The 16,019-nt window shown below is 36.3% G+C and overlaps 1 protein-coding gene across 10 annotated transcripts in view; it reads left to right on the plus strand.

Moving 5' to 3' along the window:
- tex2 (testis expressed 2) overlaps positions 1-16,019 on the plus strand; it is a 47,506-nt gene that overhangs the window by 1,601 nt on the left and 29,886 nt on the right. Inside the window, exon 2 of one of the 10 annotated variants that reach the window (XM_051887062.1) lies at positions 3,878-3,953. The exons of 5 other annotated variants lie outside the window; for them this stretch is intronic. The gene's annotated coding sequence lies outside the window, so the exon portion shown is untranslated. Of the gene's footprint in view, positions 1-3,877; positions 3,954-11,769; positions 11,794-12,208; positions 12,471-16,019 lie in introns of those variants that run through there. 4 more of the 10 variants (XM_051887067.1, XM_051887066.1, XM_051887063.1 and 1 more) reach the window with 4 other exon arrangements.

Consider the following 16,019-nt stretch of genomic DNA (forward strand, 5'->3'; position numbering starts at 1 on the left):
GTCAAGTTTTAGATTATTTTATTGAGTCAGGGGTACTTTCTGTCCTTTACATATATGATTCATTCAAATACAAAGTTCAGTCATGAAACTCTAGATGGTGCAGGCTAATAGGTCCTCAACTCAATCTTTTTGTAATCACATCATTCTCTATAGGGCACAGCTAATTGGTTCCGGCTGTATCAGTAGCCAATGAGCTTGCTGCTCAACCTTCAAATACTTTAGCTTTTGCTGTAGCAATTTACAGCTTGTTTCAGAAACCCCTTCCCCAGCTCCACCTGTATAGATCTGCTGGGGGATAATACCTGCTATTTTGTACAGCAGCAGCATATCTTACTTGCTCACAGCAGCGTGTCGTGTATTGGCAGTAGCAAGTCCCATACTACAGCAATAATAGCAGCAGCAGCAATAACAACAGCAGCAGCAATAATAGCAGCAACAATAATAGCAGCAACAATAATAGCAGCAGCAATAATAACAGCAGAATAACAGCAAGAACAGCAGCAATAAAAGCAGCAGCAGCAATAACGGCAGCATCAGCAGCAGCGTCACAGATCTATTCCGTCAATGCCAAATATATCAACATTGTCATACCCATTACCATGCCAAACACTCCGAGACTTGTCATAACAGATTATATATTTATTCTTAAAAGAAGCTCAGTGTTTAGGGATAGCCTTCATCATTATTACTTTACTACTATCATTACTGACATGTGCCATCCATGTTTCAATCTTGAATTAGAAAGAGCTTTTTTAGCTCTTGTAATATAATGTACCACACCACTGATATACAATAAGTAGTTGTAAATTCATATTCCCAGGTTTTGTTTTTTGTTTTGTTTTTTGTAGCTGAGCTACATACAAAAATGTGAAGGAAAAAAGTAAAGAAAACATTTTTCTTTACTGAAGCAATATAATTTAAAGGGACAATTTGCCCAAAAATTAGAATTTTGTCATCATTTACACACCCTCAGGTCGTTCCAAACACAAAAGACTTTGGCTAATCTCTGAAACACAAATTAAGGTATTTTAATGAAACCTGAGCAGTTTCTGTCCCTCAATTGAAAGGTCAGGTAACCAAAACTTAAAAGATCCAAAAAGGTTATAAAGGCTATTGTATAGCAATATGATGAACATATTTATTTTAGGCTTTTATTTACATCTACAATGATCAAAACACATACATAGACTAAGAGCACATCACATTTGGTAAACACTGAAGCTGTGCTTTTGTGTTTACCACGTTTAATTAAAAATATCTTAATTTGTGTTTCAAAAATTGTCCAAAGTCTTATGGGTTTGGAACAACATGAGGGTGAGTGTATGATGAAAGAATTTTCAAATTTTGGGTGAATTATCCCTTTAAGAGTCCATATATTATATTGTCCTGTTTACGATAACACAGATACACAGAGAGGATGTATTGCTAAATTCACAGTTCACAATACTTGTTGCTTTTAAAATCAGTTACTGTCAGCGTCGATACCCTCGTGGGCAATGTGCCGACATATAAGCGCTGTTGCGCTTCGGGAAACCCGAGTTCGAGCTCGTGGACCTTTCCCATACCCCCGTCCCCCTCTCACTTACTTTCTCTCTCTCTCTCTCTCTCTCTCTCTCACTTCGCTTACTGTCCTATTGTAATAAAGGCAAAAACTCAGTTACTAGTAAAGAAAATGAAACAGATGTTCACATTACTATATCATGTGTGTCATGACTACATTGATCAACCAGAATCCTGGACCAGAACTATTACGAAACCTCTCTTACCTCTCTATCTTTCCCATTCAGTTCAGGTTCAATTCAAAATAGATTAAAATGGAACAATAGTGTTGATAAAGCTAAGAATGCATTTCAACATAGAACAACCAGCAGCTCATTTCTTTGAACATGTGAATACTGACGTCTGCTGTGTGGGATAAAGACTTATGGATAAAGACTATGCTGTCTCACACACATTCAGAAGTGCACCTTTATTTGCTGTGTGCAAAAGTGTGTCTCACACACGCACAGAGCTCATTAAAGTTGCATGAGTGTTGTCAGTATGTTTGTTTGTGTTGAGTGACAGGACTAAAGCAGAGCTCTCTGCAGCCAGTGCACACGTTAACCTGCTTTGTGTAACACGTCAGAACAAACAGCCCGAGCTGCACTGAGTAGTGTGCATCTGAACAGACTGAAGGACGCCTTGAACACTGAGCGCTTGTTGACCGTCTTCCTGCTGCTCACAGCTCGCTCTTTTATTGCTCAGGATACTTCTTAGTCATTGAGGCAATTTAATTTTTGACATACAGAGAGTAATACAGTGGGTCAGATCATTTGTTCTTGGGAGAATTTGATAAGACATGTTTGAGTTTGTATTGAGATGTCTGACTTTTGATTGCAGACAAATCTGAGCACAGTTCTGAACCTCTAGAGGAGACACCTGAGATCACTGCAGTCTTTTTCTAACAGTGCAAAAGGAAAACCTGTAGACTTAATAGGACAGTTCAACCTCCCACAAATGAAAATTCTGTCATCATTTACTCACCGGTGTGTCGTTCCAATCCTGTATGACGTTCTTTCCTCTGCAAAAAAGAGAAGATGATATTCACACAGTGAAGAGTGTTTCAGCTGGTTTTGTCCCTATTATAAAAGTCAAAGGGATTCAACGCTTTTAAGCTCCAAAAAGGACATAAATGTATGAAATTAATCCATATCACTCGACTCATGTAGTCCAAATCTTCTGAAGCAACACATTTTCTGATGAGCAGTTCGATATTTTATGCCTTCATTTACTCTCAAATCAATGCATTAATCAATGCATGCATACCCAAACTACATCACATATAGTGACACAAACCTCAAATGCCATGATTTGGTCACATGACATGCAAGAACCAATGTGGTTTGCTGTTAGATGATGTTAGACATTGTGAGCTTCAACTTTCATAATGTGAACTTCTTTTATGTTTCGCAGAAAAGTGATGACAGAGTAAGTGATGACAGAATTTACATTTTTGGGTGAACTATTTAACTCCATTGCTGTCTAAGAGAAACAATTGAGATGTTAAACTGCCCCTATTATGTATTTTAAGGATTTCTAATGTCTCCTACAATATAGGTGATTGGTCTACTCTGCTCTGATTGATCAGATGGCCCAGTCTGTTTTGATTGGTCTACCACTTACAGCGCGTGTCTGAAATGAAACGACCATTACCAGATCTGAATTTCAGGACTGGATCTTCCTTAGCACTTGCTACACAGTAATATGAGCAGTAACAATGGCGTCAGTTTTACCATATCATTTCTAGCGCGAGTCCTCATTTTTTTGAAGCAAATGTAAAGTGGATTCACAGTGCAGAAAACGGCGTCCTCTCGACATGTCAACAACATGAACCAAACTCTTCCAGTCTCAGCTACAACTACAGTGTTTGAAGGTCAAAGTAGACATTGTTCACAGGCATCCAATGAAGACCATTGGCTGGCTTTATGCATAATTGTAACATTGTTACGTAGGAATCATTCTTTTTGGAGACAATAACTACCTTTATCTGCACTTTGATCTTTGAAACTTTGCAAACCTTTTACATTCACAAACAGCCTTATTACAAACTACATGAAAGGTAACATTCGAAAAAGTGTAATAGGGCACTTCAAAGAGAATTCATTTGTTGTTGTTTTTTTTTTTTGTTGTTTTTTTTTTTGGTGTGTGTGTGATTTTTCTGTTGCGATGTCGTATTTATAATGGAGTATGAACAAGCATTTACCATGTTCTGAACCATGGCAATTGGCAATTGTAAAGTGTGTCTGTTTGGTGATGCACTGAATTGTCTGTGATTATCAGTAACGATGATATAAATATGAAACAGTAATGTAGTGTTGTGTGTCTGTGCCATCCGCAGGCTATTGAAGTGTGATCCATGACACCATATTCTGACACAGTTGCAGGTGGAGACTGAATGTGGCCGAGGTCTCGACGTAAGTGCTAAAACTGTGATTGTGAACTTGTATTGATTTCAGGCACCTTTTAGGGAACTGATCCACTGACCGGCTCCTGTCTTTACACTCATGACGCTCTGCTCTGATGCATTTTCACACCATATGTGTGTGCACAGGGGATAGTGTCAGAGAGGGCCAGGCACTTACAGAGCTCACTGCATCTGTGAAACTAGTGTCATAAAAAACTCAGTAGTTCTATCCTCCTCCAGAGTTTCTTGTTTGTTTTTTCACACTTTTCTACGCAGTTGAAAGCAGCAGGGTTAACAGAGTAGTTCATACTCTTCTTTCATACAGTATGCTTTGAGGTTGAATGTGGATGCACAAAAACCTGTAATTTCTAGGAATGATCTAAGCGATCAACCACTGATTGGAACTAGCTGAAAATCACCTGCTTTGATTTGATACGTGGTCTCTCAACTTGCTTTTGACATAAACAGATCAAATTTTGTTGACACAAAACATGCGAGAGTGCTCACACGTGAAAGGTATGGTGAACATGAAAAGCTCAGCGGTGGCAGCAGTGTCTCAGTCTCCACCAGGCTAGAGTAAAATAAACTGTAGGTTCTGTATCACTCCCTTTTGACTAATGTGGTGGGTACAGTCACAAAAGTCGGTACTTGTGGTGTTTTTACACCATGTCAGAATTACCATAATTACGAGTTTCCTTGTAAAAACGGTTCAACTCGTAATTACAACTCGTAATTTTATGAGAGCTTCGACATGTACCATGTGACTGCATAATTACGGCATGGCGTGAATGCAGCAATATGTTGTTTTCATCAAGCCAAACTACTTTCAAAATGACATTTAGCTCTGCCCAACAGGATGTTGGCTGTTTTGGATTTAATGTGAAATTTTGGAAAATTGCAGGATCTGAATTTTTAAATAGTCCTCCAAGTGGATTCATGTGACATAATGCAAAGACATTGGAGATTTTTGATTTCTTGAATGGTGTTGCCGTGGCTAAGGATTAAATTAATGGTAAAAAAAAAAAAAGGCTACAGGAAGAGTATCATATTGTGCATTGTCAGATTTAGAATAGATTTGATTGGTCCTGTATGTTTGGTCATGGCAGCTGATCACATGGATGTGGCTATTGTGGGTCACAGTCATAGCACCAACAGCTGGCTTTACTGTGTGCATGTTTGAGGTCATTGCATGTTGAAACGGAAGCTCATGAAATGCATCAGTAGTGTTCCTCTTTCTGTTCGTTTTCGTTTGTCTTCATCTCGTTGGAGTGACAGAGGGGTTTTATTACTAAATAGATATAATGGAGCAACCCTTTAGTGAGGACATGATCTGATACAGGATAGGAAGCTCTTTAGTCAACTGTAATATAACGCATATCAATGTCTAAATTATCTCTATGTGTGTGTGTGAGAGAGAGTGAGCAATGTGTCTGTCTGACTCAGCAGTTACTGTGTATTAAAGGGATAGTTCACCCAAAAATGAAAATAATGTCATTTATTACTCACCCTCATGTCATTCCACACCCGTAAGACCTTCATTCATCTTCGGATGAATGAGAGAGGATCTTGAGAGAGGAAATGTCATTACTTTGAATGCAGGCCTCACTGAGCCATCGGATTTAATCAAAAATATCTTAATTTGTGCTCCGAAGATGAATGAAGGCCTTACGGGTGTAGAACGACATGAGGGTGAGTAATTAATGACATTATTTTCATTTTTGGGTGAACTAACCCTTTAATGTGCTTACAGTTAAAGGAAAATTCCTGGTTTTTAACTTAATGTCTAGTGTGGTGTAACAGATGGCATTCTGTCAGTTACGATAACATCAGCTTGTTCCTCAGTTTATGGAAAACGTGTTCAAAGCAATGCACTTACTATGGGGCATTTTTTGCCGTGTTCAATTGGAACAATTTTAGTTATACAAACGCCTTTTGGGGGACTAAATTACTCCTACTTCAGAGTAGGGTCTAACCTAGCACAATAGGAACTTCTGTTGATGCAGGTGTATGTTGTTTGGCCGAACACATGCCATACGAAACACAGGCACCTGCTATTTTAAAAAAGCTCTGTAAACACACAGTTTATGTATACTTACTCCTTGAACTAACTCCATGAACATGGAAAACAGCGAGATGGACCGACGCAAAGTCCAGGCACTTCTTAACTGATCACGGCGTCCTCCATTTTGCAGTTGTTGATGTTGTTGAATGTTGATGTTGCCACACTTAAATGGTGCTGCAGTTGGCCGGTTTACATCTATTCAAAGTATCTACTGGCAGTTTGAATGCAACCAGGAAAATGGCCCTAGGGGAAAATTTAGTTCTTGGGGGACCATCCTGGTGGCTAGTTTCTGTAGCTGAGTTCCTATAACTATCTGGTGTGAAAGCCCATATTGTTTATCACTGAAAATTGTATTGTATTTTGTCTACTCTTTAAACAGCATTATGGTAAAAACAGAACACTAATACTATGGCAACAGCTTTCTTACCTGTACCTGATTGCATTTTCCTTTGGGCGGAACTGAAAGAATAGCTGTTTCTTGCAGTTTTTCCCCTTCCGTTTTAGCTTTTCTCAGATTTTCCGTCACGGAATTCTCTCCATATTTATGATTCTTTGTGGCCTTTATCCACTGCCTACAACACGCTGGATCCTACCCTGGAAACTGAAAGTAACTCACTCCCGTGTTTACTCCTTGAATTCTTGCACCTGGGAACAATACAAGTCGACACCATGACTAAAATTTTGCTAAGAAGTATTTCCTACTAAATCAAGGTGGTATTTGACTCTGGTAACCATATCCATAGCAGACTCGTGGGAGTGGCCTTGGATAGCAACATGCCTAGTGCATTATGGGTGTTGAAGTTTTACTACCTATTTGACAAAAGGGCCTTTTCCTCTGGTTTCTCTAGTCAGGTCGCACCAATTTAAAAAAACAAAAAACAAAAAGAACTAGTGTTAAAGGTGGATGAGCTTCTTTTCTCTGTTTGTTCTATATAAACAGTGCTTCATGGATACTGTAGTAGTTATGTCATGTTTCTTTCTGGTTAAACTTGCAGGATACCAGAGCATGAGTCGGCAAACTAACCAGCGTTACTTTTTTGGCTTGTCATTTTTTTAAGTTAAAAGCATGGATATAACTTTAGACAAAGAGGGTTGGTATGTGATTTTATCACATTAATCTCATGATAAAATGTGAAATGTTTAAGTGTTATTATAGTTGTGCTTTTGACAGTGTTATAGTTGCATATTTGTTTGTTTGCCATGATTGCCTGATAGGCGTCCATTGTAAGTGTTTTCACCATAAACATGTTTCCCTGTTCACTGTTAAGGAGTGTTTAAACAATTTTTACAGCAGGTTAGCATGGGATCACTCTGTGGTTAATTCCCCTGAACTCATGGACTCATGAGGTTCGTCAGGTCTCTAGACATTTACACTCAATGAGCTCATTATATAGAGCTCACTCTTCTCTGTATCCATAGTTACTGCTGCTCTTTCCCATCCTCAATTCATAATTAACAAATATTCTTAGTAAATCAGGTCACATTCTCAGAGCTGCTTTTAGTTTTGCAGTATATTTGCAGTATTAAGTTCTTGTATAGTCAAGACAAGAATGAAGCTGAACAGTATTATCATACATGATTATAGAATATAGCACAAAATATCTATTGTCAATTACCAAAAAATTAGAAAATAAATGTGTTAAATTCATGGATTTAATAAAAAAAAATGGCACAATGTGACACTGGATTAACATCTAATCAGTACGGACACTATTTTCTTTCTGAATAAATATCCCTGTTCTTATTGTGTATGTTATTCTAGAGAAAACAAAATCTTTTTGTCATCTAATTTTTCCACCTCCACATTCTCCGCCTCTGAAACAACTTCTGGAATTATAGACACACAGTTAGCCAATTATGAGCTGTTGCTTACAGGCACAATGGCACTGTGTTTATTGAGGTCAGATGTATTTTCCAAACAACATCTCATGACCTTTGTACTCCATAACAAATGCAGTGAATTATAACATACTCTGGAAAACATACCCAGGCCATTTCACCCTAAAATCCAAAGATAAAAATAATGTGTGTGTTAACTGTAAACATATTTTAGGAGCATTTTTTTCCCTTTTAACATTATTTTCATGACAACTAACTACATTTGTCTGTAAACTTCTTAGTACTATAATAACTCAACTCACTTTTATTATCACTACAGCATTTACAAGCAAATGATGTGTGAAAAGCTTAGGTTCCTGGCCCAGATATTGCAGCTGTACATTTATACAATAAAGTTTAAATTAGGGCTGCATGCATGCTTTGTATTTGTCCTATTGTTTGTAATTTGCCTCTTTGTTCTTATTTTTAATAACAAAGATAAAGTAATATAACAAAAATAACTAATCATCCACCCCTGGTTTCAGAAGTTTCTGTTGGCCTGGATGTTCTTGGTGTTAAGTTTTCAGGTTGATATAACTATATTACTATATTATTATTAAAATTTATCATATATATTTAACATTGATGTTAAAATGACATTGCCACATTTGTGACCTTACTTTTTATGTAATGCTAAATCACTGCTGTTCACTTTCAGAAGTTGTAGTGATGTTTTCTTTTCCCAGAAAGAAAATATATAAATATTGGTTACATTGTAAAAAATTATTAAAAAACATTTTTTCTTTTGTCAAATCAACTTAGCTAATTAATGTGGTTCAGATAACATAATATTTTGAGTTTCTGTTGATTAAACCAATCGCCTTCATTGTATTAACTCAAATTTTCAATTTCTGTGAACTCAAAATTTTAAGGCAACCAGGTAACTTACTTTTTTAAGATAAACCAACAATTCTTTTTTACAGTGTATATCATTTTCAGTTTTTAAATACATTTAAATATAATTTAAATTTATTTTACACACCTAAAGCAATATTGTATCGCATTCGCATATTGAATATCACATTAACAAGTTATCGCATATTACATTTTTCTTCAATATCTTGCAGTCCTAGTTTAAATACACTTAATGCAGTACAATATACAGAGGAACAATGTATAATAACTATACAATATATACAAACAGTAAAAAGAGTATACAAAATATATAATATATCACAATAAACATTACATAAAGAGATTGACAATATCACAGTACAGCATAGTATAGATAGTGTGCAGTATTGTGTGACATGTACTGTCATGTGTGTGAGTGGTGTGGCCTGTGTTAGATCACTGTATTGTGGGGTATCAGTTGCAGTTCAGCAGTCTTATAACCTGAGGGAAGAAGTTGTACATAATATGTCTGGACGTTTTACTTTTGAGTTATTTTGTATTCTAATTATTTTAATACATTTATTTTTTTGTGTGAAATTTATTTAAATTAGCATACATTAAAGGCAGTACAACAAATACTGCAATGATGTATACATATGGTTTAAATAATATATCATTGTTTTGTCACATTATAATAATCACAGTGGGGGGTGCTTATTTGTCATAAAAAATAATATCACAATGCATTAATCTGTCTTAAAATACGCTTCATTGTCATTATTTAAAATATAATTTCCAGACAACATAAATGAAAGTCTCTAACTTTCCTGTCTTGACAGTGGAAGAGCTGTGAGGGTTTGGTTTTATAGACTGTGAGCTCATTTGCCTTTGTACAGGTACGTTAAGCCAAGCGGTCCATTTGGGTCTGCAGATTTGACTATATTTTGTAGTGAGGCCGCAGAGCATGTGGTGTTCTTAAGCATGCAAATGCAGATGGTTTTGTCTAACATACTGTTTTGTTTTTTCAGTTTTTTGGTACATATGAAGGGGTGTATTTGTGTACAGCATATGTATACATATGAAGGGTGTATATGTGTACAGTATGTTTTACTGCATAGTATGTGGTGTATATATTTCTGGCACTGTGCAGCAGAGCAGGTGCGTTTTATTGCATAATAAAAACATGTCATGTCAGAGCTAAAGTGGGCCGAGACCTAAGCGCTGATTGCACCTGGACACTCGCTCTGTATCTTTTTATCTCAGTTTCTGTTCTGCTCAGATTAGTCATCTGATTATGTTCACTCTTCAAATCCACTTATAGGTCTTTAGATCCCTGCATTGTGTGTTTGTCTGATTTAGTCATATTTTGTGTGATTTCATAGCAGTGATGTGTTCTAGTTCTGATAGCAGAGCAGTTATCCTGAGGGTGTTGATATCCTTTACGGTCACATCTACCGGCCCTCACTCTCAGAAACCTCTGACCACAGAATAGGGAGGAAGCTCTACTGATAAAAACCCTTTTTCTAAGCAGTGACTTCCTTCTATGAGAGTTCCATATTGATTTCAGATTGTTATTAGCTCCAGGATAATTTATATTCAATGCAGTTACTTTTTGAAGACAAAATAAATAAGAAATGAAAGGTAGAAGCTAAACTTAACATAACTTTTGGATTAAAAACCATGGGCAAGCACCTTTAGTGTCACTATTAAGAGGCTAAAGGTACCCATAGACATCGCTATATTTATGAACTAGGAGATTTATTGCTTTTTAATAAACCTTTGCAGTCGATACACAGACGTGAAGGGCATGGGAATTTTATCATCATTAAATTATATATTGAGGTATTATTTTGTCATTATGCTATATTTTTTAAAGTATGGTTCTCAATTTAAACGGCTACAATAATTTTATTTACGTTACATAATTTAGACATTTCTGAGCACCTAATGCAACTCCTAATTTGTCAATATAAAACAATATAGGATGTAACAGACATTATTCAGAAATTACAAATATCCCAAGTGTTCCAAAACCATACGATTGCTTTGTGTGGGAACAGACCCAAAGGTGAAAAGACCCACCATCCCCATCCACCGTAATGCTTAAATTGGTGTTAAAGGGTTAGTTCACCCAAAAATGAAAATAATGTCATTTATTACTCACCCTCATGCCGTTCCACACCCGTAAGACCTTTGTCAATCTTCAGAACGCAAATTAAGATATTTTTGTTGAAATCCGATGGCTCAGTGAGGCCTGCATAGCCAGCAATGACATTTCCTCTCTCAAGATCCATAAAGGTACTAAAAACATATTTAAATCAGTTCATGTGAGTACATTGGTTCAATATTAATATTTTAAAGCAACGAGAATATTTTTGGTGCACCAAAAAAACAAAATAACAACTTATATAGTGATGGCCGATTTCAAAACACTGCTTCAGAGCATTATGAATCAGCGTGCCGAATCAGCCATTTCAGTACCATGATTTTGCCATGCCTCAGAGACAACACTTTTCTGTCAGGTCGCTAACATGGCATAATCGGATACAGCTTTATTTGTAGTAACAGTAATACAGCATTTCTCCACCATACAATATATTCTAAAAATGAATAGCATGCCATTTAGTCATTCAGCTTTTATTAATATAATATCCTCCTAATATTGATCTAGCTTACTGCATTTAAAAGAAAAAAATTACTATATAGGATTTACTATTATGATTTTCACTGTTTTAGCTTTTGAGAGGTTTTTTTTATTTCTTACCAGTTTTCATAATATAGAGACTGTGTTAATTTATATGATAATATTATAAACGAGGGAACTAGATGAGTAGATAAAAAAAGAGAGTGTCTGTCTTGATTTGTGCAATAATTGTGATGACATGTAAAAAAAAAAAAATCTCAAATGACTCAAATGGCAGCAATCATGATCAAGATTACAAAATGAAGGAGCGTTACATCAGCTTTGATTGTGAAATGCTATTGGCTCTCGTGTGGTCTTGTGACCAATTGCATTATCGTTCCTCACATAATGACACTGTATGGCTTCAGAAGACTTTGAAAGCAACATGAGTTTGTAATACTTTTATTCTCTTTTTTTTAATTCACTTTTTGCAGTTAATACCTTTGACTACCTGTTACATGTTTTATATTTTTGAGAAGTGGTTAAGTTTAGGGTAGGGGTGGGGTTAGGTGCTTAAAAATATCTATGAAAGTAAAAATATAATAATAATTTCTACTTTTACAAATGCAAGAAATGACTCTTACAAACAATTGAAATCAATGGAGTTCCTAGTTCAACAATAATGCCTGTTGGTGTCTTGACCATGCTTCAGTTTTAGACGCATTGGGAATAAGAATGGGTTGAAAAATGTCATAGTGTTTGTTTGTTCCTTGTCATTTGTGTTTACAATAACATCTTGGCAACACAAGCATTTTGACCAGGAAGTGCATGTGACTCTTTTGAGTGCTTTTCACAGAGCATTCTCAGATTTACTACAGACCTTCTGTGTGTCTGGCAAGATGGCATTTTGTTTGGGCTCAATCTGCGGTTGCTAGGCTGTGGGTTGTCTGACATGGTACTTAGCATCTCCTCGCTAATCTGAGTCTAGCTGTTGCATGATACATCAGTGCTGGCTGTAAATCTTCAGCTTTTACTCGGAGCATCAGATGAGATTAATGGAAGGTGAGCAGGTGGAACTCATTCAGTTTCTGCTGTTCTCTCTCTTTTACTGAAGGTCTTGGATCTGAATCGTGAGTACTGAACATATCTACAGCTCATAGTCATAGATCTGTTGTGTTTCTTTAACCATTATAAGATACATTTTTCTGTAAGTAGAATAAAATATAAAGTTACTTATCAAACATTGATGGAGATGTATCTGATTAGGCTAAAGGAAAAAAATCAGTGTATATCTGCAGTCACACATTTGGTCTATGTTGACAAGTTGGTCATTTGTAATTTTAAATAATTGTTTATCCATCTTGATTATAATACTACTGAATTTTTTTTTTTTTTTGGGCTAAAATAGTGAAGTACTCCTTTTCTCTGTTTCAAGTGAGAATGCTATATCAACAGTTCATTTATGGCACACCTTTAAGCTATGTTTTTGTCACTGTATGGCCAACTGAGATGTCGGTATAGAGATATCAGTCCTTCTATATTTACAGTACTTAATTTCATACACATCCCTCATTCTTGTACTTGCTTTCATTTAGCTTTCAGTATCTCTTCTCTTATCTAGGGCCAGATTCACAAAAATCTTCTTAAGAAATGAGTAAAGAAATTTCTTAAGATATATTGTTAGAAGAATGTTTCTTAGAGCAGTTAAAAAATTCTTAGGAAGTTCTAAAATATTTTGGTAAGAACATCTGATTGTTTGGCGGTTCTTGTGAAAGACTCGCTGATCAACTGAATGAAAAACTCATGGCTGTCCTTTTGCACTGCCTGTAGATTGCCTAATAATTGTTCGTCACGACACATCTTTCTCGTGTGTGTGTGTGTGTGTGTGTGTGTGTGTGTGTGTATTTGCACTGCTAGAGTGAACATGTCCAGTGTATAGGTGCTCTCATATGTGCTGAATGCTGCCAAAAAAGATGTCATAATTGTACAGATAAAGGTTTGAATATTTTTTTTTTTTTTTTTTTTTTAAAGAGTTTTACCAAATTTCAAAATCAAAAAGTCATGTCACGCATAATCATAACCGCTTATTGTTTACATGACCTATTTTTGGTAATAATAGTGAAACATATTATATGTAGGATACATACATATTACTATTACTAGGGATGTGCGTAATGTAACCAATGTTATGTTGTAATGCTTAATATTTGAAACATCCTAATAAATTCATTAAACATTTTACCTTTAGGGATTTAAGACAAGTTGGAGGACATCCTAACTTGTTAGAGGTTATTTGCTATGATTTTTAAGAACATTCTTTTTAGGAATTAAAATTATTTTGATGTTTTTCTTTTTAAGTCTTTAAAGGGGACCTATAATGCCCCTTTTACAAGATGTAATATAAGTCTCTGGTGTCCCCAGAATGTGTTTGTGAAGTTTCAGCTCAAAATACCACACAGATCATTTATTATAGCTTGTCAAATTTGCCCCTATTTGGGCGTGAGCAAAAACACTATTTGTGTGTCCCTTTAAATTCAAATGAGCTGCAGCTCATTTTTAGAAGTGGCGGAGCTTTATCAGCTTGCGCTTCAGTTGCTCAACAACAACAAAGCTGGAGAATCTCACGCAGCCAAAATGGTGATTGTCAGTAATGGTGTTCAGCCTTACAATGTTCAAACCGGAGTCGGACACTAATGGAGAGACTCAGGAAGAAGGTACAACCTTTAGAATACATCTGGACATTTCTGAATGGTTAGAGGATAAATTTATGTAGTTGCTGTGGAGTTGATTCAACTCTTCGACTAGCATGTTAATCTTTTGTGCAAATCCAGCATTGAATTGACCCTCGTTTGTGAAGCAGTCCGGAGTAAAGTGACGGCATGGCAACAACACTCTACTACAACAACTCTTCCTCTTCTCTAAAGCAGCCCAACATGGCCTCACCCCCTTTGTTGCGTGTTCTCGGGGGCAGGGTTTATGTAAATTTTAAGTTTAGTGATGTCACTAACCCGGGAAGAAGCTCGATGTAGTCCCTACAAGCCGTTTGTTGTAGTCCTTAAAAAGTGATTTCTGTAAAAGAAAATATGTCCCTTTGCATTGAACTGCAGATGTTGTTTATGCTCTAACAGCAACATTACACACTAACTAAAGTTAAAAAAGTGAAATCATAATCAACCACCCCTTTAAAACAATCTTAAGAAAAAAGATAAGAACATTCTTGAGAAATGTTTACGGGAATACAAAGTATTCTTAACTTCAACATCAAATAACAAAACAACAGTTAAGAAGAATGTTATTGTTAAAAATGTTTTGTGAATCCTGCCTCTGTTCTCTCCTTCAGCAGTCAGATGTGGGATTTGCTGATTGATTGAGCTCTAGTCTTCTCCATTATAAAGATTGCTTTCCTAATCCCTCACTCTTTCATCCTGGGACACACCAACAGAAAGGTCTGTGAGTTCATGGTTAAAATCAGAATGTTCCCTCAGTCTGACAAATAAGACCACAGTCTATTTCTAGCATGATAGTGATATGATAACATGATGATGCTGTCACGAGATCGCAGATCTAGGGAAGATGGCATTATATGCTTTCTGAACAGCTAGGAGGATCTTGGAGGATCAGCTCTTCATCTAGTTCTGGTTGAATAGCACTATAGCACTAAGTCAGATTTGGTGGTTAAGTCCATCCATCCATCCATGCATTCTTCAAAGGGCTTGTCGTAGGATCATGAGGATGTTGGAGCCAATCCCATTGTCTTGGGCCAAAAGCAGGTGGTTAGGTCATTTTCCTCATATTTGAGTATCAGGTTAGTTTTAGTTCAGTGTGCATAAAGGCCTGTTCACACCAAGGACAATAACTATAGTGGTAACAAGAAAGAAATAGTTCTAAAAATCATTCTAAATGTAAAAGAACAGCAGAGTTCACACCACAGCTATAACGATAACGACACAAATTCATTGAAATTACTTTCAGAATGATTTTTTCCAGCTAATGAATGATAAAAAAAAAAAACATTGACAGCCAATCAGAAGCCATCCTGCTTAAAAGAGCTTGAGCATTTAAAGTGACAGATGACAAAACTGCAGTGTGTGCTTAAAATAAACAGAATGATATTGTGCATTGGTGTGGATGCTAATAAAGTTATCATTATAGTTATCTTTATAGTTATTGTTCTTGGTGTGAACGGGCCTTAACTGTGTGTCCTTTTTCACATTTCCGAAGAGACCATTTCAGCTGCTAAAACTGCCATGTTCCTATTATGTTTGGATAACTGTTTACCCCTCTTCACTCTCAGTTTGCCACACATCGTTTCATTCCATTTCATCCCTGGGTTTCTTCCTGTCAGTGTTGGCATATGTTGGCATGACAACTGATCGGATGGCAAATGCGTGTCAGCAGCTGAATCCTTTGGTTCTGGAGAAATGATGCACTCTTTATTACCTGTGATTGCTCTGTCTGTGGTCAATCTCTGTGCATGTCTGACAGAGGTGGTGTTGTTCTCATTTCCTGGGCAGGTGGCTTTGCGTGGGCTCACAGGAAATGAATGAGTGATAAGCAGGAAACATTGAAATCAGTATTAGTGAAGCACCTGAGTAAGATGATGACAGCTGAATGAGCTTATTTCATTTGTTTTTTATTATTATTATTTATTGATATTATATTTAACAATTTATTGTACT

This window comes from Ctenopharyngodon idella, chromosome 3, assembly GCF_019924925.1.
Source record: "Ctenopharyngodon idella isolate HZGC_01 chromosome 3, HZGC01, whole genome shotgun sequence".
In the NCBI taxonomy this organism is placed as follows: domain Eukaryota; kingdom Metazoa; phylum Chordata; class Actinopteri; order Cypriniformes; family Xenocyprididae; genus Ctenopharyngodon; species Ctenopharyngodon idella.